The sequence below is a fragment of the Festucalex cinctus genome, chromosome 12 (assembly GCF_051991245.1).
Source record: "Festucalex cinctus isolate MCC-2025b chromosome 12, RoL_Fcin_1.0, whole genome shotgun sequence".
Taxonomy (NCBI): Eukaryota; Metazoa; Chordata; class Actinopteri; order Syngnathiformes; family Syngnathidae; genus Festucalex; species Festucalex cinctus.
The window spans coordinates 26,310,473-26,335,172 of NC_135422.1; the positions used below are offsets into that span (position 1 = coordinate 26,310,473).

General features: G+C 39.9%; 1 protein-coding gene across 6 annotated transcripts in view; it reads right to left on the bottom strand.

The window, feature by feature from the left end:
• Window positions 1-24,700, bottom strand: part of dicer1 (dicer 1, ribonuclease type III) — a 419,383-nt gene that overhangs the window by 201,186 nt on the left and 193,497 nt on the right. The window lies entirely within an intron of this gene.

Genomic DNA, 24,700 nt, shown 5'->3' on the forward strand with positions numbered 1-24,700 from the left:
TTCTGCTACTCGTCTATAAATCACTAAATGGTTTGGGTCCTGAATATATCCAAGAAATGCTGATTGAGTACAAACCCAGCAGGGCTCTGAGATCGACAGACTTGGGCCAACTAGTGGAACCCAGAGTTCGAAGTAAACATGGTGAAGCTGCATTTAGCTATTATGCTGCACACAGATGGAATAGGCTACCAACAGAAGTGAAGTCAGCCCCGAGTGTAAATGCTTTCAAATCCAGGTTAAAAACTTTGCTTTTTTCTTATACCTTTGATTAGGGACTTTTAAACAGCTTTAATTAAGTGTTTTTTTTTAATTATTATTTTTATTTTTATTTTTATTTTATTTTTTATTTTATTTTTTTATTATCATTTTAAACTTTTTTATGTTAAATTTTTTAAAGTTTGTTGAATAATGTTTTAAGATTGTTAGTTTGTAACCTATTTTTATTTAGTTTTTTTCCTCTGAATGTTAACTATTGTTTTTTGATGCTTATGTGTTGTCTTTCCTCGTGTAAAGCACATTGAGTTGCCTTGTGTATGAAATGTGCTATACAAATAAACTTGCCTTGCCTTGCCTTGCCTTGCCTAGTAACCAATACTCTACCGGTTATAGATAAGTCTCTCTGGAGCCAAAGTCTAAACCTCTGTTGAACCGAATTTATAAGTGGAACAAAGTTGTCAATTAATCTTTCTTTTTGATCTTTTTCAATTATGATACCAAGATATTTAACTTTGTGTTTGACAATGATTCCAGAGAGACTCCCTCAGAGCATTCTTTAATTGGAAACAGTTCACATTTTGTTATGTTTAGCCTGAGACCAGAGGCTCTTGAGAAAACATTTATCACTGTAATTGCTTTGTCAATTTGAGACTTATCCTTTAGAAAAAGTGTTGTGTCATCTGCAAGCTGAGTAATTGATAATGTTCTGTTCGCTATAGTAAGACCCTCTACATCACTGGCTTTGTAATAAACAGAAAGTAGCTGCATAGGAAGTAGGAAGAGAAATGCTGAAATTGGACACCCCTGACGGATTCCTCGGCTAATATTAAATCTTCTGGTTGTACCAAATGGAAGTTTTATGGAGCTATTTGCATTTGCATATAAAGTTTTAATAGATTTCTTAAATTTGTCTCCAAATCCAAATACATCCAACGCCTTAAAGATAAATTCGTGCTCAATGGAGTCGAATGCTTTATAGAAATCTAAAAAAAGGATGAAACTCTCATCTTTTACTAAATCTGAATAATATAAAATGTAAATTACCAATCTTATATTGTTTGTAATATGTCTGCCAGTCATGAAACCAAATTGAGACTCCTCAATATCATTATTTAATGTTTCTTTAAATTTTTTAGCTAAGCAGATTGCTAGAATTTTATAATCGTTATTAAGAAGTGTTATTGGCCTCAAATTGTCATAGAGATACCTTCAGGCCTTGACGATAAACATACATGTCAAGTTTGGGATTTTTGGGAGCATGTACCGGGGAGTTATTAAGCATGTCCTTTTTCATGGCGAAACACAAATTTTGTTGCCCCGCCCTCATCATATAGTATTTCGAAAAGTCAAGACTTTTCCCCCTGTCGTTGGCTCAGGTCTTGACATGGTCCAGGTCAAGTCTTAACTCAGTCGGATGAAACGTGTAGGAGAAGTGGGCAAAAGTATGCCCCCTGAAAATGTGCTAAAATCGTAAAAAATGGGACATTCAAAAATTTGTAGCTGACTTCCTGTTCATTTTAGCACATAGGTCCAAGGGACTTTTTTGTAGGTCTTGGGCTCCCTCATACACCTAAAAATTTTCGTAGATCTTGCTTAAACGTACAAGCAGGGCTTGAAGATTGAAGAAGTCTGAAGATTTTTCGTGACAATAAAAGCAGCATTAACTTGACCGAGATGATCCTATCTTCTCAAAATTTCACACATTTGATGAGAGTCCAGCCCTAAAGACATCTACGAACTTCTATTTCAATTTTCAATTTCAAATTTTTTTTCTATTGCAATTTTTTTTCTTACAAATTTTCTTCTACGTTTTTCTCCAAACACATTAACTGGACCTACCTCATATTTGCTCAGATGAGGGTTTCGGCCTTCATGATATCACAACACGAAGTTTGTGAGTTTTCGCGAATCGCTGTGGCCGTGGCTAAGCACTGTTCACCAAGAAAACAACGCCAGTTTTGAGGGTCTAAATATGCGCAGAAACTCATGAAACTTGGCAGAGACATCTGGCCTGGTAAAATGAACAATATTTTATTGTTGATTGTGCTATTTTTACAAAAATGACTCAATAGCGCCCCCTAGAAATTTTTAACGAAGCAGGACCGGTTGTACGTTTAAGCAAGATCTACAAATTTTTTTAGGTGTATGAGGGAGCCAACGACCTACAAAAAAGTCTCTTGGACTCATATGCTAAAATGAACAGGAAGTGAGCTACGAATTTTTGAATGTCCCATTTTTGACGATTTTTGCACATTTACATGGGGCATACTTTTGCCCACTTCTCCTACACGTTTCATCCGACTGACTTCAGACTTGACCTGGACCATGTCAAGACCTGAGCCAATGACAGGGGGAAAAATCTTGACTTTTCGAAATACTATATGATGAAGGCGGGGCATCAAAATTTGTGTTTCGCACTGAAAAAGGATATGCTTAATAACTCCCCGGTACATGCTCCAAAAATTCCCAAACTTGACATGTATGTTTATAGTCAAGGCCTTGAAGGTATCTCTATGACAACATTCAGTTATATATGCAGCACCACCGAGCCCTTGAGGCAGAAAAAAAAATACCCCACTTATGATATTTTTAAAGAAATTGTAAACTCATTCTCAGTGTGATAACTAAGTCATTTATGAATATTCTTTTACTTTCCACCACTCAAAATGTTCACTGGCATCAGATCTATCCAAACATATGTATTTTTTATTTAATTTTATTTATTTTTGATACCCTTTATGGACGTAAAAGCAGTATCGTGAACGAACGATATGCTTAATAACTCCCCGGTACATGCTTCAAAAAATACCAAACTTGACATGTATATTTATAGCCAAGGCCTGAAGGTATCACTATGACAAAATTCATTTATAAATACTGCGCCACCTCGTCCTTGAGGCATAAAAAAAAAAAAACAGCCACCCCACTTACGGTATTTTGAACAAAATTTGTGAACTCGTAAGTGTTATAACTAAGTCATTTATGAAAATTCTTTTACTTTCCACTACTCAAGATGTTCACCGGTATCAGACCGTTCCAAACATATGTACTTTTTTAATTTTCTTTCAATCGCCTCTATGGACAATCAAAGCAATGATCGTGCAATGAGTACGAGCGATGATGGCTATATATACTTTTACAAAAAAAACAAAAAAAAAACAGTCAGGTCAACTCATTCCCTAAAAATAAAAAGCTTGACACACACATCACACCTGGCAAAAAAAAATTCACATGTAAAGGTTTAGCATGGCATGTTGAAAGAAATTTTGCTCCTAATATGCCAGTACCCCAATGTGCGAGTACCCCAACGTGCAAGTACCCCAACGTGCAAGTACCCCAACGTGGCCCGGGCTGCCAGGGCCCTTTATAGCTGCTTGCAGCTCTAGTTCTTCTTGTTCTTCTTCTTCTTCTTCTTTATTCTCCGCAAACGATCTCGATTTTGGGTACCTAAACATTCACGAAAATTCACCGAAATATGCACACTCTTCGGGCCCGGCGAAAAATTTGATATTATGAAGTTGTCATAAAAATGCTACTCTATAGTATTTCGAAAAGGCAAGATGTTTTGCCCAGTTGTTTTCTCAGGTCTTGAGATGATAAATGCCAAGTTTGAAGTCAATTGGATGAAAAATGTTTGTAAAGGGGGAAAAAGCATGACCACAGTGAATGTGCCAAAATAGGCCAAAATTGGACATTAAAAAATTCATAGCTCACTTCCTGTACATTTTAGCTACATGGTCCTAATAGACCTTTTTGTGCGTCTCGGGGTGCTACATGTGCCTGCCAATTTTCGTTGCTCTAGCTCAAACGTCAAATATCAAATTTTTCGCCGGGCCTGAGGAGCGTGCAAAGTTCGGTGAGTTTTCGTGAATTTTTAGGTACCCAAAATGGCGATCGTTTGCGGAGAATAACAAAGAAGAAGAAGAAGAAGAAGAATAATAATAACTAGAGCTGCGAGCAGCTATAAAGGGCCCTCGCAGCCCGGGCCATGTTGGGGTACTTGCACGTTGGGGTACTGGCACATTGGGGTACTGGCACATTGGGAGGAGAGTTTCTTTGAAAATGGCATAATAAACCTTTAAAAAGAAAAAAAAATTGATGCCCCGCCCTCATCATATAGTATTTCGAAAAGTGAACATTTTTTCCCCCTGTCGTTGGCTCAGGTCTTGACATGGTCCAGGTCAAGTCTGAAGTCAGTCGGATGAAACGTGTAGGAGAAGTGGGCAAAAGTATTCCCCCTGTAAATGTGCGAAAATCGTAAAATATGGGACATTCAAAAATTCGTAGCTCACTTCCTGTTCATTTTAGCATATGGGTTCAAGAGACTTTTTTTGTAGGTCTTGGGCTCCCTCATACACCTAAAAATTTCCAAAGATCTTGCTTAAACGTACAAGCGGGGCTGCTTCGTTAAAAATTTCTAGGGGGCGCTATTGAGTCATTTTTGTAAAAATAGCACAATCAACAATAAAATATTGTTCATTTTACCAGGCCAGATGTCTCTGCCAAGTTTCATGAGTTTCTGTGCATGTTTAGACCCTCAAAACCGGCGTTTTCTTGGTGAACAGCGCTTAGCCACGCCCACAGCGATTCACGAAAACTCACAAACTTCATGTTGTGACATCATGAAGGCGGAAACCCTCATCTGAGCAAATATGAGGTAGGTCCAGTTAACGTGGTTGGAAAAAAACAAAGAAAAATCCTAAGAAAAAAAATCACCAGTAGGTGGCGCTATCAGTAAGATGAAATATAAGTTTGTAGATGAGTTAAGGGCTGGACTGTCATCAATTGTGTGAAATTTTGAGAAGATAGGATCATCTGGGTCAAGTTAATGCAGCTTTTATTGTCACGAAAAATCTTCAGACTTTGCGGCACCGTAACGGCCACTCCCTTTGGCGAAAAGTTACAATATTCGGTGTGGGGCATGATCAACATGTTAAGACTTTTCTGACCAATTTTTAATTGGATCCCTTCAACGAGCTTGGCACAGTAGCTAAAAACGTAAAGTATGACATTTAATGTCACCACTAGGTGGCGCTACATATAGAACAGAATTTTATCATATAGATGTTTTCAGGCCGTGAGTATTAAGTTGCCTGAGAAGTTTGAGATTTTTTGGAGCTTGCACATGGGAGTAATTCAGCATTTTGTCTTTCTGGACAAATTAAATTTTAAAGGCAATATTTGCTGCCCCGCTCCCATCATATAGTGTTCCGAAAAGTCAAGATATTTTGCCCAGTTGTATTCTCAGGTCTTGAGATGATACATGCCAAGTTTGAAGTCAATCGGATTAAAACTGTTTGCAAAGGGGGAAAAAGTATGACCACAGTGAATGTGCCAAAATGGGCCAAAATTGGACATTCAAAAATTCATAGCTCACTTCCTGTACATTTTAGGAAATGGCTTCCACTGACTTTTTTGTGCATCTCTTGAGTATTTCGAAAAGTCAAGATTTTTCCCCCTGTCGTTGGCTCAGGTCTTGACATGTGTAACAACTATTGCCTAAGTTCCACTCTACCCTCTAATTTTTTTTTAGTTTGCTTCTCCTAAAGCAAATTCTCTGCAGTGCATGAATATTCCACTGCCCAGACAGGATCCAAGCCTGGTCAGCTCCACAGGTGGTCACCCAGCCACCAACAAAACTCTTTTGAAGCCGCTGACCAGGTGACAAAGGAATTTATGCGTCTGCCGAAGGAGTGTATTCAAGCAGTCTTCTCGGAGCCCGAACAAATGTCTCCAATGGTTTGGAATACACAAATGACCGATCAAAGGAATGTTCATGACTTCTTATCAATCACAAAAGGATGTTCTGGCGTCTCGCCCTTCCTGGAACGTCTAGATGGAGCAACAACACCTCCAAGTGGTGAAACTTGGAACTATCCTTAGTGACAATTCACATAAGTAACCGCATTTTACACATTTATACCATGATAATTCTTGACAGACAACTGAACTACGAATGATTCATGTTATATCTTTGTGTGTATGAACATCCTATTTCATTTGTACTCCATAAAGAATGAAAGGTAATCAATATCTCTCAGTTCAGTCAGATTAGACAAGTAGAAGTTACCTCACAAGTTAGTTTATGATGCATTAATTACGATGTGTGTTAAACGGGTTGTGTGGGAAAACTGATTTGCCAGACTGACCAAATTTAATGCCAAATTATTAATCTCTTTAATAATTTTCCTCTTAAAGTCTGCCCAAGCGAACAGAAGGGTGTGCCATCACCTGCTGAAGCCCCACCCAGAGACTTTAAAAAGGACGAGCAGACCCTCGCTCATTCTCTTGCTCCTCTTCCTGCTCTCCCGCCTCTTCCAAAAACTCTCTGGCACGACCTGCAAGTGGCCCAGCCTGCTCGAACTCTTTGTTCCAAGAAACTTGCCAACCACGTGGCCCTTTTCTTTTCTGGTAGCATCCGTTAACGAGAGCGGATCCTCGCTCCACGCCACGCCAAAGCAGGTGCAAACTGCAACGCTGACTAAAGACTCTTTTGTTTTGTTTTTTTTGTTTTGTTCCACCATCGGCTTGCCCGCCCGGACTTCACGGCCCCCGGCGTACACTTGCAACGTATCGCCGGGCTCAAGGTTTTGCACCTAAGCCGCGCACCTCACGTGCTATTCGCTGGCGCTCCGCCGCAGTGCCAACGCACCTCCAACGGCTGGCCTTCCCCGTACGCAGGCGCGTACTAACCGAGCTGCAACACCTGAACTCGGACAGCTGCCCAGCAGAACCAACCTCGCCGGATCGCCGACCAATCAAGGCACGAGCCGCGCAACTACGCCAGGCCCGCGAGCGGCTTTCCCGTGCTCACCTGTGGAATAAACCTTTTTTTTATTTTATTTTCTTGCCTTTTTGGAACGAACATTAACTATTTTTCCCCCTTTTTGAAGACCTTTCTGCTCGTTCGACGCAAACGATACTCGTAAGTCTGCATTTGATTCCTAAATTGGTACCACTGCGTGCAACTTACGTTTGAAACATCTCACAGATCTGGCAGGTCAAATTTCTCTTTTCCTTATTTCCTCATTCATTCGCATTCCTTCCTTATTTTCATTCGCTTTATTTTGTTTCTTTTCTTCTGACGGTAGAATAGTTAGATAGGCAGTATTTTGATTCTGTAGTATAGCAATCGTAAATAAATGCATGTTTTATGAACTGTATTCCGCCTAAGTCATCTGTGTTTCCGAGTGGATTATTATTCTTTTGTTAGTACAACGAACCACTGAATATCGAGTGTGGCGACTTTAGATTATCAATGACTGATGAAAGAAGGATTTTGGTCGTTGTTTGCTCCTGTTAACCCAAAGCAAAAACAACGTGGTGCCCCAGAAGTTATCGAGGTAAATACAATTTACCTCTGTAACGTCCAGATTATTAATTCGTCCAAAAGACGACCCAATTATCGCTACACATGGTCCAGGTCAAGTCTTAACTCAGTCGGATGAAACGCGTAGGAGAAGTGGGCAAAAGTATGCCCCCTGTAAATGTGCAAAAATCGTCAAAAATGGGACATTCAAAAATTCGTAGCTCACTTCCTGTTCATTTTAGCATATGGGTCCAAGAGACTTTTATGTAGGTCTTGGGCTCCCTCATACACCTAAAAATATTCGTCGTTCTTGCTTAAACGTACAACCGGGGCTGCTTCGTTAAAAATTTCTAGGGGGCGCTATTGATTCTTTTTTAAAAAATAGCACAATCAACAATAAAATATTGCTCATTGTACCAGGCCAGATGTGTGTGCCAAGTTTCATGAGTTTCTGTGCATGTTTAGACCCTCAAAACTGGCGTTGTTTTCTTGGCGAACAGCACTTAGCCACGCCCACAGCAATTCGCGAAAACTCACAAACTTCGTGTTGTGACATCATGAAGGCCGAAACCCTCATCTGAGCAAATATGAGGTAGGTCCAGTTAACGTGTTTGGAGAAAAACGTAGAAGAAAATTCGTAAGAAAAAAAATTGCCACTAGGTGGCGCTATCAGTTAGATGAAATATAAGTTAGTAGATGTCTTGAGGGCTGGACTCTCATCAAATGTGTGAAATTTTGAGACGATAGGATCATCTCGGTCAAGTTAATGCAGCTTTTATTTTCACGAAAAATCTTCAGACTTTGCGTCACCGTAGCGGCCACGCCCTTTGGTGGAAAGTTACAATATTCGGTGTGGGGCATGATCAACATCTTAAGGCTTTTCTGACCAATTTTCAACTGGATCCCTTCAACGAGCTCAGCACAGTAGCTAAAAATGTAAAGTATGACATTTATTGTTACCACTAGGTGGCGCTATATTTATAACTGAATTTTATCATATAGATGTTTTCAGGCCGTGACTATTACGTTGGCTGAGAAGTTTGAGATTTTTTGGAGCTTGAACATGGGAGTTATTAAGCATTTGCTCTTTCTGGACAAATGAAATTTTCAAGGCAATATTTGATGCCCCGCCCCCGTCATATAGTATTTCGAAAAGGCAAGATGTTTTGCCCAGTTGTTCTCTTAGGTCTTGAGATGATAAATGCCAAGTTTGAAGTCAATTGGATGAAAAATGTTTGCAAAGGGGGAAAAAGCATGACCACAGTGAATGTGCCAAAATAGGCCAAAATTGGACATTAAAAAATTCATAGCTCACTTCCTGTACATTTTAGCTCCATGGTCCCAATAGACTTTTTTGTGCGTCTCGGGGTGCTACACGTGCCTGCCAATTTTCGTTGCTCTAGCTCAAACGTGCCGGGCTTGGATTGTATTTTTCTACGCTAGGGGGCGCTATAGAGTCGCGTTGTTATAACGACTTCATAATATCACACTTTTCACCAGACCTGAGGAGTGTGCAAAGTTCGGTGAGTTTTCGTGAATATTTAGGTACCCAAAATCGCGATTGTTTGCGGAGAATAAAGAAGAAGAAGAAGAAGAAGAAGAAGAACTAGAGCTGCGAGCAGCTAAAAAGGGCCCTCGCAGCCCGGGCCACGTTGGGGTCCTTGCACGTTGGGGTACTTGCACGTTAGGGTACTGGCACGTTGGGGTACTGGCATATTGGAAGCAAAATTTCTTTGAAAATGGCATAATAAACGTTTACATGTAGAATATTTTTTTTACCAGTGTGTGTCAAGCTCAACGGGTTTTGGTGATTGTTAAGACCTGCAAAAATCAGCGTCCTTATTTATTTTTAGGCAATGAGTTGCCCTGATTGGTATTTTTTGTAAAAGTGTATATATACATCAACGCTCGTTGTACTCATTGCACAATGTTACTTTTATTGTCCAAAGGGGTGTAAGGGAAATCGGTCCAATTAATTATTAAATCAATAATTGTTAATTATTAAATTGATAATCAATTGGCTCATTAATTGAAGGAGACTCAAACTTAATATTTAAATTAAGTTGAGCTTGCCTGCGGAGCACCACATCTCTTTTTGATAATTTTATCAGGATAACAGATGAGAACCTCGTTGAATCAGTCATTAAAATGAAGGTTGTGCCCTTACTACAATTTTGTGAGTTCTTTGTTCAGCTTAGAGGTCACTATAAATTGATGAAACACACACACAGTAAACCAGGGGTTGAGTTTTGTGCACGTTTATTCTCTAACCTAGGTGGGATAATCTACTTAGAATTTAAAGAAGCAAAACTAACTACTATGATAGGAAATGAAACGAGAACTAAAATAATAAAAATAATCAAAGGAGAAGAAAAGAAGAAAAGAGAAACGGTCTTAACCAAGGTGATGGATTTCTTAAATCAACCCAACATGGGACCCACAATCAACCTAGTTTGCACCAATTTGTAATCTGGCGAAGGCCTGCAGTTGCACTTACAGATGGGGTTGGTCTGAGAAGCAGGACCCTGGATGGAGACTTGCCAAGCCCGTTTGAAGATAGAATGGAGAAGGTTCAGTTCAGGAGAGGGAGAGACAGGTCGTCCGGCTGGCCAACTGAGCGTCACGGGGTCAACCTGCTGGCTGGGAAGAGGCCCTCTTGGTTGAGGCCTCGGTGCTTGGGAAAAGCACCATCCGTTGAGCCTTTGCAGGGACTAAAAGCAGCGTGTTTCGCTGCGCCTGTCGCTACACGCGATGGCTTCTGTGCGTTGCCGTGTGCTGGCGGTTAAGCGAGCTGGGCTAGCCCTTTGTCTGGCAACCACGCCGATGGAGACCCGGAAAGAGAAGCAGCGAAAAGAGCGGAGCCAAAGAGCAGCGAAAACAGAGAGGGAGCAGCAAGCAGGGAGCGTGCTTTTAAATTGGGAGGGCGGCGGCCTCCACACCAGGGGTCCGGTGAGACCAAAGTGGAAAGTTACCAGCTTAGAGAAGGTTTTGGTAGAGACTAATCAGATTGAATCTGGATCCCATGTTTGTTGAGATTCTAAGGTCAGAATTCAATCAATGCAACACGTACAATTGAATACCTCAAATGAAATGGTACCTAGCTTACATTGTTAAAACGTGCATACACATGAAAGTTTAGTGGAGAATCTGCCACTGCAATGGAACATTTTCATGACATTTCATGGATTCAACATTTCACAAATGGCAAACATAACATTTCATAATTCATTGTTCTGTTGCAAAATAAGAAAGTCAAGTTTCTAAGAAGGCTTTTACTGTTCTGACGTGTGTGTGTGTGTGTGTGTGTGCGTGTGCGCGTGTCAGTCAGAACATGTGTGGCTGTTTGTGGGGGATGTTCTTGTCCTCCCCACCCCCCACGGTGGCATGTCCAGGCCACAAGAGTGGAATTCCTTTGGAACTGAGGTTGCAAAAAGTTACAACCGGCCTATAATCGTTACAGGGGCAATCAAAAATGAATAAAACAAAATGGAAACGTACATACGTTTGGATCGGTGTGAAGCCAGTGAACAATTTGAGTGGTGGAAACTAAAAGAATATTCATAAAGGACTTAGTTATCACACTTAGAATGAGTTTACATTTTTTGTACAAAATACCGTATGTGTTTTTTTTTTTTTTATATATTATGCCTCAAGGGCCAGGTGGCGTTGTATTTATAATTGAATGTTGTCATAGAGATACCTTCAGGCCTTGATTATAAGCATACATGTCAAGTGTGGGATTTATTTTGGAGCATGTACCGTGGAGTTATTATGCATATCCTTCATTCACGATATTGCTTTTAATGTCCACAGAGGCTATCAAAAATAAATAAAAATATATATATATGTTTGGATAAGTCTGATGCCAGTGAACATTTTGAGTGGTGGAAACTAAAAGAATATTCATAAATGACTCAGTTATCACACTTAGAATGAGTTTACATTTTTTGTACAAAATACCGTATGTGGGGTATTTTTTTTTTATGTTTCAAGGGCTAGGTGACGCTGCATATATAACTGAATGTTGTCATAGAGATAGCTTCAGGCCTTGACGATAAACATACATGTCAAGTTTGGGATTTTTTGGAGCATGTACCGGGGAGTTATTAAGCATATCCTTTTTCAGTGCGAAACACAAATTTTGATGCCCCGCCTTCATCATATAGTATTTCGAAAGGTCAAGATTTTTCCCCCTGTCGTTGGCTCAGGTCTTGACATGGTCCAGGTCAAGTCTTAACTCAGTCAGATGAAACGTGTAGGAGAAGTGGGCAAAAGTCTGCCCCCTGTGAATGTGCAAAAATCGTCAAAAATGGGACATTCAAAAATTCGTAGCTCACTTCCTGTTCATTTTAGCATACGTGTCCAAGAAACTTTTTTGTAGGTCTTGGGCTCCCTCATACACCTAAAAATTTTCGTAGATCTTACTTAAACGTACAACCGGGGCTGCTTCATTAAAAATTCCTAGGGGGCGCTATTGAGTCATTTTTGTAAAAATAGCACAATCATCAATAAAATATTGTTCGTTTTACCAGGCCAGATGTGTGTGCCAAGTTTCATGAGTTTCTGCGCATGTTTAGACCCTCAAAACTGCCGTTGTTTTCTTGGCGAACAGTGCTTAGCCACGCCCACAGCGATTCGCGAAAACTCACAAACTTCGTGTTGTGACATCATGAAGGCCGAATGCCTCATCTGAGCAAATATGAGGGAGGTCCAGTTAACGTGTTTGGAGAAAAACGTAGAAGAAAATTCGTAAGAAAAAAAATTGCCACTAGGTGGCGCTATCAGTAAGATGAAATATAAGTTCATAGATGTCTTCAGGGCTGGACTCTCATCAAATGTGTGAAATTTTGAGAAGATAGGATCATCTCGGTCAAGTTAATGCAGCTTTTATTGTCACGAAAAATCTTTAGACTTTAAATCTTTAGACTAGAATCTTTAGGCACCGTAGCGGCCACGCCCTTTGGCGAAAAGTTACAATATTCGGTGTGGGGCATGATCAACATCTTAAGGCTTTTCTGACCAATTTTCAACTGGATCCCTTCAACGAGCTCAGCGCAGTAGCTACAAACGTAAAGTATGACATTTATTGTTACCACTAGGTGGCGCTATATGTATAACTGAATTTTATCTTATAGATGTTTTCAGGCCGTGACTATTACATTGCCTGAGTAGTTTGAGATTTTTTGGAGCTTGAACATGGGAGTTATTGAGCATTTGCTCTTTCTGGACAAATGAAATTTTAAAGGCAATATTTGATGCCCCGCCCCATCATATAGTATTTCGAAAAGGCAAGACTTTATGCCCAGTTGTTCTCTCACGTCTTGAGATGATAAATACCAAGTTTGAAGTTAATTGGATGAAAAATGTTTGCAGAGGGGGAAAAAGCATGACCACAGTGAATGTGCCAAAACAGGCCAAAATTGGACATTAAAAAATTCATAGCTCTTTTTCTGTACATTTTAGCTACATGGTCCCAATAGACTTTTTTGTGCATCTCGGGGTGCTACACGTGCCTGCCAATTTTCGTTGCTCTAGCTCAAACGTGCCGGGCTTGGTTTTTATTTTTCTACGCTAGGGGGCGCTATAGAGTCGCGTTGTTATGACGACTTCATAATATCAAATTTTTCGCCGGGCCTGAGGAGTGTGCAAAGTTCGGTGAGTTTTCGTGAATGTTTAGGTACCCAAAATCGGGATCGTTTGCGGAGAATAAAGAAGAAGAAGAAGAAGAAGAACTAGAGCTGCGAGCAGCTATAAAGGGCCCTCGCAGCCCGGGCCACGTTATGGTCCTTGCACGTTGGGGTACTTGCACGTTAGGGTACTGGCACGTTGGGGTACTGGCATATTGGAAGCAAAATTTCTTTGAAAATGGCATAATAAACGTTTACATGTAGAATATTTTTTTTGCCAGTGTGTGTCAAGCTCAACGGGTTTTGGTGATTGTTAAGACCTGCAAAAATCAGCGTCCTTTTTTATTTTTAGGCAATGAGTTGCCCTGATTGATGTTTTTTGTAAAAGTGTATATATACATAATCGCTCGTTGTACTCATTGCACAATGTTACTTTTATTGTCCAAAGGGGCAATCAAAAATGAAAAAACAAAATGGAAACGTACATACGTTTGGATCGGTGTGAAGCCAGTGAACAATTTGAGTGGTGGAAACTAAAAGAATATTCATAAATGACTTAGTCATCACACTTAGAATGAGTTTACATTTTTTGTACAAAATACCGTATGTGGGTTTTTTTTTTTTATATAAGCCTCAAGGGCTAGGTGGCATTGTATTTATAACTGAATGTTGTCATCGAGATACCTTCAGGCCTTGATTATAAGCATACATGTCAAGTGTGGGATTTTTTTTGGAGCATGTACCGTGGAGTTATTAAGCATATCCTTCATTCACGATATTGCTTTTAATGTCCACAGAGGCTATCAAAAATAAATAAAAATATATATATGTTTGGATAAGTCTGAAGCCAGTGAACATTTTGAGTGGTGGAAACAAAGAATATTCATAAATGACTCAGTTATCACACTTAGAATGAGTTTACATTTTTTGTACAAAATATCGTATAGGGGGTATTTTTTTTATGCCTCAAGGGCTAGGTGGCGCTGCATATATAACTGAATGTTGTCATAGAGATAGCTTCAGGCCTTGACGATAAACATACATGTCAAGTTTGGGATTTTTTGGAGCATGTACCGGGGAGTTATTAAGCATATCCTTTTTCAGTGCGAAACACAAATTTTGATGCCCCGCCTTCATCATATCGTATTTCGAAAGGTCAAGATTTTTCCCCCTGTCGTTGGCTCAGGTCTTGACATGGTCCAGGTCAAGTCTGAAGTCAGTCGGATGAAACGTGTAGGAGAAGTGGGCAAAAGTAACCCCCCTGTAAATGTGCAAATATCGTCAAAAATGGGACATTCAAAAATTCGTAGCTCACTTCCTGTTCATTTTAGCATGTAGGCCCAAGAGACTTTTTTGTAGGTCTTGGGCTCCCTCATACACCTAAAAATATTCGTCATTCTTGCTTAAACGTACAACCGGGGCTGCTTCGTTAAAAATTTCTAGGGGGCGCTATTGAGTCATTTTTGTAAAAATAGCACAATACATGATAAAATATTGCTCATTTTACCAGGCCAGATGTGTGTGCCAAGTTTCATGAGTTTCTGTGCATGTTTAGACCCTCAAAATTGGCGTTGTTTTCTTGGCGAACAGTGCTTCGCCACGCCCACAGCGTTTCGCGAAAACTCACAAACTTCGTGTTGTGACATCATGAAGGCCGAAACCCTCTTCTGAGCAAATATGAGGTAGGTCCAGTTAGCATGTTTGGAGAGAAACGTTGAAGAAAATTCGTAAGAAAAAAAATTGCCACTAGGTGGCGCTATAAGTAAGATGAAATATAAGTTCGTAGATGTCTTAAGGGCTGGACTCTCATCAAATGTGTGAAATTTTGAGAAGATTGGACCATCTGGGTCAAGTTAAAGCAACTTTTATTGTCACGAAAAATCTTCAGACTTTGCGGCACCATAACGGCCACGCCCTTTGGCGAAAAGTTACAATATTCGGTGTGGGGCATGATCAACATCTTAAGGCTTTTCTGACTAATTTTCAACTGGATCCCTTCAACGAGCTTGGCACAGTAGCTAAAAACGTAAAGTATGACATTTATTGTCACCACTAGGTGGCGCTAAAAGTATAACTGAATTTTATTATATAAATGTTTTCAGGCCGTGACTATTAAGTTGCATGAGAAGTTTGAGATTTTTTGGAGCTTGTACATGGGAGTTATTAAGCATTTTGTCTTTCTGGACAAATGAAATTTTAAAGGCAATATTTGATGCCCCGCCCCCGTCATATAGTATTTTGAAAAGCCAAGATATTTTGCCCAGTTGTTGTCTCATGTCTTGAGATGATAAATGCCAAGTTTGAAGTCAATTGGATGAAAAATGTTTGTAAAGGGGGGAAAAGTACGACCACAGTGAATGTGCAAAAATGGGCCAAAATTGGACATTGAAAAATTCATAACTCACTTCCTGTACATATTTGCTACATGGTCCCAATTGACTTTTTGTGCGGCCCGGGGTGCTACAAGTGCCTGCCAAATTTCGTAGCTCTAGGTCAGACGTGCCGGGATTGGTTTTTATTTTGTTATGCTAGGGGGCGCTATAGAGTCTCGTTGTTATGACAACATCAGAATATCAAATTTATCGCCGGGCCCGAATAGTGTGCAAATTTCGGTGAGTTTTCGTAAATGTTTAGGTCCTCAAAAATGCGATCGTTTGCGGAGAATAAAGAATAATAATAATAACTAGAGCTGCGAGCAGCTATAAAGGGCCCTCGCAGCCCGGGCCACGTTGGGGTCCTTGCACGTTGGGGTACTTGCACGTTGGGGTACTGGCACATTGGGGTACTGGCATATTGGAAGCAAAATTTCTTTGAAAATGGCATAATAAACGTTTACATGTAGAATATTTTTTTGCCAGTGTGTGTGTCAAGCTCAACGGGTTTTGGTGATTGTTAAGACCTGCAAAAATCAGCGTCCTTTTTTATTTTTAGGCAATGAGTTGCCCTGATTGGTATTTTTTTTGTAAAAGTGTATATACACATCATCGCTCGTTGTACTCATTGCACAATGTTACTTTTATTGTCCAAAGGGGCAATCAAAAATGAATAAAACAAAATGGAAACGTACATACGTTTGGATCGGTGTGAAGCCAGTGAACAATTTGAGCGGTGGAAACTAAAAGAATATTCATAAATGACTGAGTTATCACACTTAGAATGAGTGTACATTTTTTGTACAAAATACCGTATGTGGGGTATTTTTTATTTTTTTTTATATAAGCCTCAAGGGCTAGGTGGCGCTGTATTTATAACTGAATGTTGTCATAGAGATACCTTCAGGCCTTGATTATAAGCATACATGTCAAGTGTGGGATTTTTTTTGGAGCATGTACCGTGGAGTTATTTAGCATATCCTTCATTCACGATATTGCTTTTAATGTCCATAGAGGCTATCAAAAATAAATAAAAATATATATATATGTTTGGATAAGTCTGATGCCAGTCAACATTTTGAGTGGTGGAAACTAAAAGAATATTCATAAATGACTTCGTTATCACACTTAGAATGAGTTTACATTTTTTGTACAAAATACCGTATGTGGGATATTTTTTTTTTCATGCCTCAAGGGCTAGGTGGCGCTGCATATATAACTGAATGTTGTCATAGAGATAACTTCAGGCCTTGACGATAAACATACATGTCAAGTTTGGGATTTTTTGGAGCACGTCCCGGGGAGTTATTAAGCATATCCTTTTACATTGCGAAACACAAATTTTGATGCCCCTCCCTCATCATATAGTATTTCGAAAAGTCAAAATTTTCCCCCCTGTCGTTGGCTCAGGTCTTGACATGGTCCAGGCCAAGTCTTAACTCAGTCGGATGAAACGTGTAGGAGAAGTGGGCAAAAGTCTGCCCCCTGTGAATGTGCAAAAATCGTCAAAAATGGGACATTCAAAAATTCGTAGCTCACTTCCTGTTCATTTTAGCACATGGGTACAAGAGACTTTTTTGTAGGTCTTGGGCTCCCTCATACACCTAAAAATATTCGTCGTTCTTGCTTAAACGTACAACCAGGGCTGCTTCATTAAAAATTCCTAGGGGGCGCTATTGAGTCATTTTTGTAAAAATAGCACAATCAACAATAAAATATTGCTCATTTTACCAGGCCAGATGTGTGTGCCAAGTTTCAGGAGTTTTTGTGCCAGTTTAGGCCCTCAAAATTGGTGTTGTTTTCTTGGCGAACAGCGCTTAGCCACGCCCACAGCGATTCGTGAAAACTCACAAACTTCGTATTGTGACATCATGAAGACCGAAACCCTCATCTGAGCAAATATGAGGTAGGTGCAGTTAATGGGGTTGGAGAAAAACATTGAAGAAAAATCGTAAGAAAAAAAATTGCCAGTAGGTGGCGCTATCAGTAAGATGAAATATAAGTACGTAGATGTCTTAAGGGCTGGACTCTCATCAAATGTGTGAAATTTTGAGAAGATAGGATCATCTGGGTCAAGTTAAAGCAGCTTTTATTGCCACGAAAAATTACCAGACTTTGCGGCACCGTAGCGGCCACGCCCTTTGGCGAAAAGTTACAATATTCGGTGTAGGGCATGATCAACATCTTAAGGCTTGTCTGACCAATTTTCAACTGGATCCCTTCAAAGAGCTTGGCACAGTAGCTAAAAACGTAAAGTATGACATTTATTGTCACCACTAGGTGGTGCTATATATATAACAGAATTTTATCATATAGATGTCTTCAGGCCGTGACTATTAAGTTGGATGAGAAGTTTGAGATTTTTTGGAGCTTGTACATGGGAGTTATTCAGCATTTTGTCTTTCTGGACAAATTAAATTTTAAAGGCAATATTTGATGCCCCGCCCCGTCATATAGTATTTCAAAAAGTCAAGATATTTTGCCCAGTTGTTGTCTCAGGTCTTGAGATGATACATGGCAAGTTTGAAGTCAACTGGCTGAAAAATATTTGCAAAGGGGGAAAAAGTATGACCACAGTGAATGTGCCAAAATGGGCCAAAATTGGACATTCAAAAATTCATAGCTCACTTCCTGTACATTTTAGGAAATGGCTTCCACTGACTTTTTTGTGCGTCTCGGGGTGCTACACGTGCCTGCCAATTTTCGTAGCTCTAGCTCAAACGGGCCGGGATTGGTTTTTATTTTTCTACGCTAGGGGGCGCTATAGAGTCGCATTGTTATGGCAACTACATAATATCAAATTTTTCGCCGGGCCAGAAGAGACTGCAAAGTTTGGTGAGTTTTCGTAAATGTTTAGGCCCTCAAAAATGCGATCGTTTACGGAGAAGAAGAAGAAGAAGAAGAAGAAGAATTCTTACAAAAACAAGAGGGACCTCGCAGCGGTCGCTGCTCGGGCACTAATAACTAGAGCTGCGAGCAGCTATAAAGGGCCCTCGCAGCCCGGGCCACGTTGGGGTCCTTGCACGTTGGGGTCCTTGCACGTTGGGGTACTTGCACGTTGGGGTACTTGCACGTTAGGGTACTGGCATATTGGAAGCAAAATTTCTTTGAAAATGGCATAATAAACGTTTACATGTAGAATATTTTTTTTGCCAGTGTGTGTCAAGCTCAACGGGTTTTGGTGATTGTTAAGACCTGCAAAAATCAGCGTCCTTATTTATTTTTAGGCAATGAGTTGCCCTGATTGGTATTTTTTGTAAAAGTGTATATATACATCATCGCTCGTTGTACTCATTGCACAATGTTACTTTTATTGTTCAAAGGGGCAATCAAAAATGAATAAAACAAAATGGAAACGTACATACGTTTGGATCGGTGTGAAGCCAGTGAACATTTTGAGTGGTGGAAACTAAAAGAATATTCATAAATGACTTAGTTATCACACTTAGAATGAGTTTACATTTTTTGTACAAAATACCGTATGTGGGGTATTTTTTTTTTTATGCCTCAAGGGCTAGGTGACGCTGCATATATAACTGAATGTTGTCATAGAGATAGCTTCAGGCCTTGACGATAAACATACATGTCAAGTTTGGGATTTTTTGGAGCATGTACCGGGGAGTTATTAAGCATATCCTTTTTCAGTGCGAAACACAAATTTTGATGCCCCGCCTTCATCATATAGTATTTCGAAAAGTCAAGATTTTTCCCCCTGCCGTTGGCTCAGGTCTTGACATGGTCCAGGTCAAGTCTTAACTCAGTCAGATGAAACGTGTAGGAGAAGTGGGCAAAAGTCTGCCCCCTGTGAATGTGCAAAAATCGTCAAAAATGGGACATTCAAAAATTCGTAGCTCACTTCCTGTTCATTTTAGCATATGGGTCCAAGAGACTTTTTTGTAGGTCTTGGGCTCCCTCATACACCTAAAAATTTTCATAGATCTTGCTTAAACGTACAACCGGGGCTGCTTCATTAAAAATTCCTAGGGGGCGCTATTGAGTCATTTTTGTAAAAATAGCACAATCAACAATAAAATATTGTTCATTTTACCAGGCCAGATGTGTGTGCCAAGTTTCATGAGTTTCTGCGCATGTTTAGACCCTCAAAACTGGCGTTGTTTTCTTGGCGAACAGTGCTTAGCAACGCCCACAGCGATTCGTGAAAACTCACAAACTTCGTGTTGTGACATCATGAAGGCCGAATCCCTCATCTGAGCAAATATGAGGTAGGTCCAGTTAACGTGTTTGGAGAAAAACGTAGAAGAAAATTCGTAAGAAAAAAAATTGCCACTAGGTGGCGCTATCAGTAAGATGAAATATAAGTTCATAGATGTCTTTAGGGCTGGACTCTCATCAAATGTGTGAAATTTTGAGAAGATAGGATCATCTCGGTCAAGTTAATGCAGCTTTTATTGTCACGAAAAATCTTTAGACTTTGCGGCACCGTAGCGGCCACGCCCTTTGGTGAAAAGTTACAATATTCGGTGTGGGGCATGATCACATCTTAAGGCTTTTCTGACCAATTTTCAACTGGATCCCTTCAACGAGCTCAGCGCAGTAGCTAAAAACGTAAAGTATGACATTTATTGTTACCACTAGGTGGCGCTATATGTATAACGAATTTTATCATATAGATGTTTTCAGGCCGTGACTATTACATTGCCTGAGAAGTTTGAGATTTTTTGGAGCTTGAACATGGGAGTTATTAAGCATTTGCTCTTTCTGGACAAATGAAATTTTAAAGGCAATATTTGATGCCCCGCCCCCATCATATAGTATTTTGAAAAGGCAAGACTTTTTGCCCAGTTGTTCTCTCACGTCTTGAGATGATAAATGCCAAGTTTGAAGTTAATTGGATGAAAAATGTTTGCAGAGGGGGAAAAAGCATGACCACAGTGAATGTGCCAAAATAGGCCAAAATTGGACATTAAAAAATTCATAGCTCATTTCCTGTACATTTTAGCTACATGGTCCCAATAGACTTTTTTGTACATCTCGGGGTGCTACACGTGCCTGCATATTTTCGTTGCTCTAGCTCAAACGTGCCGGGCTTGGTTGTTATTTTTCTACGCTAGGGGGCGCTATAGAGTCGCGTTGTTATGACGACTTCATAATATCAAATTTTTCGCCGGGCCTGAGGAGTGTGCAAAGTTCGGTGAGTTTTCGTGAATGTTTAGGTACCCAAAATCGGGATCGTTTGCGGAGAATAAAGAAGAAGAAGAAGAAGAAGAAGAAGAATTTTTACAAAAACAATAGGGACCTCGCAGCGGTCGCTGCTCGGGCCCTAACTAGAGCTGCGAGCAGCTATAAAGGGCCCTCGCAAATAGGAAACTCTCTAAATTGTAAATGTTTTTGACATGCTTTGTGTTTGCAAAGTTTGATGTGGGGGCCAAAACTGATGCACAATTAACAAAATAAAATCAAAATGGATTGGCACATGGCTATATAGAATACTTTTTGTATATATTAGGCTTGCCTGCCAATATTCACACATCTAGCTGAATCATATAATCGGAAAGACTTCATAAAAATGTCTAGAGGGCGCTATTGAGCCATTTATTACAAATTGCACAACAAATCTCTAAATAAAATATTCATGTTCCAGACAGGTCTGGTGTGTGTGCAAAGTTATGTGAGTTTTCGCCCATATTTAGACTCTCAAAAAAGCATTTTTTTCACAAACAATACATGGCTACGGCAAAGGCGTGTGACAAAATAAAAAAATTCAATAACTTTTCATCTTAAATATCTTCAGATGAAACACGCCAAAGAATGAAGACGATCTGATAAGTTCTGTTGAAAATATGACCCCAATAAAAGGCCCCCAGAAATGGTTACAAATACCAAAGTAAATCAAAATGACAGATTTCCTGTTTGGTTTAGCATATGGCTTTAGTAACTTTTTGTAATTCTTAGGCTGATAGGTATCCCAATTTTTAAAAATCTAGCTGAATCATACATTTCCAAAAGCTTCCTAAAAATGTCTAGCGGGCGCTATTGAGCCATTTATTGCAAATTGCACAAGAAATCTCTAAAATATTCATGTGCATGACAAGTCTGATGTGTGTGCAAAGTTTCACGAGTTTTCGCACATGTATAGACCAAAAAAATAGAAGCACTTTACTTGGCAAACAATGCATTGCTATGGGAACGGCGTGCGACAAAATAAAAAACTTTCGATAACTTTGCAACATAAACATCTTAAGATGAAAAACACCAAGTTTGAAGATGGTCAGATAAATTTTGTAGGAGCAGTTGGTTAAAATATGACCCCTAAAAAAAGCCACAAAAAATGGCTACAAATCCCAACGTAAATCAAAGTGGCGGACGTCCTGTTTGGTTTAGCATATGGTTGCAAGAGACTTTTTTGTACATCGTGGGCTCTTATGTATGCCTCCAAATTATCATAGCGCTAGGTGAAACGTACAACCGGGAATGCTTCGTTAAAGCGGAATTTTTTTAGCTCAAAATGTGATGCTCGGCCCCTGGGGGACTTCCTGTTGGGTTTAGCACAAAGCAGCAAGGGACTTTTTTGTACATCGTGGGCTGTTACATATGTCTACAAATTTTCGTAGCTCTAGCTGCTTCGTACAACTGGGAATTCTTCATTAAGAGGAATGTTTTTCCTTTGCAAACAAGTGCATGCCACGACAACAGCGTGCGGCGAAATAAAAAGCTTTCAATAACTTTTCATCTTCAACATCTTAAGATGAATCACACCAAGTTCGAAGATGACCGGATAAACTCTGTAGGAGGAGTTCATTAAAATAAGACCCCTATGAAATGGCCAAAAAAATGGCAACACGTTCCAAAGTAAATCAAAATGGCGGACTTCCTGTTAGGTTTAGCATATGGTTCAAAAATAGTTTTTTGTACCTTGAGGGCTGTTACATATGTCTTCAAATTTTGGTAGCTCTAGGTGAAACGTACAGCCAGGAATGCTTCATTAAGTAAGAATTTTGAAACGCAAAATTTGATGCCCCGCCTCTGGCGGACTTCCTGTTGGGTTTAGCATATGGCACCAACAGACTTTTTTGTAGATCATAGTCTGGTACATATGTGTACCAATTTTCGTAGCTCAAGGTTAAACGTACAACCGGCAATGCTACGTTTAGTAAGAGTTTTGAAACTCTAAATTTAATGCCCCGCCGCCGTCATATAGTATGTCAAAAACTTTTGATTTTTTACCATGGTGCTGTCCCAGGTCTTGAGATGGTACATCCCAAGTTTGAAGTCAATCGGATTAACCGTGTTGGAGAAGCGGGCAAAAGTATGACCCCTGTAAATGTGCAAAAATGGGCCAAAATTGGACATTTAAATACTCATATCTCACTTCCTGTCTATTTTAGGGTACACATATCAAAGAGGTTTTTGTTCATCTGGATATGCTACAGGTGCCACACAATTTTCATAGCCGTAGGACAATCGTAGCGGGACAGGGATCCGTTTAAGCTATGTAGGTGGCGCTATGGAGCCATTTTTCTGTTATGTATGGCGACTTTAAAATATCAAATTTTTTGCCAGGCCTGATGTGCGTGTAAAGTTTGGTGAGTTTTCGTTCACGTTTAGTGTCTCAAAAATGCGATTGTTTGCGGAGAATAATAATAAGAAGAAGAAGAAGAATTCCTACAAAAACAATAGGGCCTCGCAGCGGCACCGCTGCCCGGGCCCTAACTAGAGCTGCGAGCAGCTATAAAGGGCCCTCGCAGCCCGGGCCACGTTGGGGTACTTGCACGTTGGGGTACTGGCACGTTGGGGTACTGGCACATTGGAAGCAGAATTTCTTTGAAAACTGCATGATAAACCTATGCATGTGGATTTTTTTTTCTCACCAGGTGTGATGAGTGTGACAAGCTCAATGGGTTTTGGTGACCGTTAAGATCTGCAAAAGTCAGCATCCTTTATTTTTAGGCAATGAGTTGCCCTGATTAGTATTTTTTGAAAAATATCTGTACCCATCATCGCTCGTACTCATTGCACAATGTTGCTTTTATTGTCCATAGAGGCTATCAAAAGTAAATCAAACGAGAACTGCGAGCAGCTATAAAGGGCCCTCGCAACCTGGGCCATGTTGGGGTACTTGCACGTCGGGGGTACTGGCATGTCAAATAGGACAAGTACCATCTAAAATGTTTTTGACAAGCCTTGTGTGTGCAAAGTTTAATCAAAACGCAAAATATGGTGTGCAATTCCCAAAATAAATTCAAAATGGCGGACTTCCTTTTAGGTTTAGCATACGGCTACAGAAATCTTTTCGTAGGTCTTAGGCTAATAGGTATGCCTCCCAGTTTTCACAAATCTAGGTCAAGTCATCTTTAGTTATATAGTGCTTGAATCATACGATCGGAAATGCTCCGTAAAAATGCATAGAGGGCCCTATTGAGCACAACGTTGGGTTACTTGCACGTCGGGGTACTGGCACGTTGGGGTACTGTTACATGGAACAAGGACCATTTAAAATGTTAATGTTTTTTCCATGCCTTGTGTGTGCAAAGTTTCATGAAAAAGGCCAAAAATGATGCATAATTCCCAAAATAAAATCAGAATAGCGGACTTCCTCTTTGGTTTAGCAAATGGCTACATAATACTTTTTTGTAGGTTTTAGGCTGATAGGGGTCTGTACTAATTTTCACAAATCTAGCAAAATCATACAATCGTAAAAACTTCATAAAAATGTCTAGAGCGCGCTATTTATTGCAAATTGCACAAAAAATCTCTAAAATGTGTGTGTGTGATGTTTGATGTGTGTGCAAAGTTTCACAAGTTTTCACACGTATAGATAAAAAAAAAAAAAAGCAGCACTTTACTTGGCAACCAATGCATCGCTGTAGCAGCAGTGTGCGACAAAATAAAAAAAACTTTCGATAACTTTGCATCTTAAACATCTTAAGATGAAACACACCAAGTTTGAAGACGGTCGGATGAATTTTGTAGGAGTTAAAATATGACCCCTAAAAAAGGCCACAAAAAAAGGCTACAAATCCCAACGAAAATCAAAATGGTGGACTTCCTGTTTGGTTTAGCATATGGCTCCAAGAGACTTTTTTGTACATCCTGAGCTCTTATGTTTGCCTGCAAATTATCATAGCTCTAGGTGAAACGTACAACCGGGAATGCTTTGTTAAAGAGGAGTTTTTTAGCTCAAAATGTGATGCCCGGCCCCTGGGGGACTTCCTGTT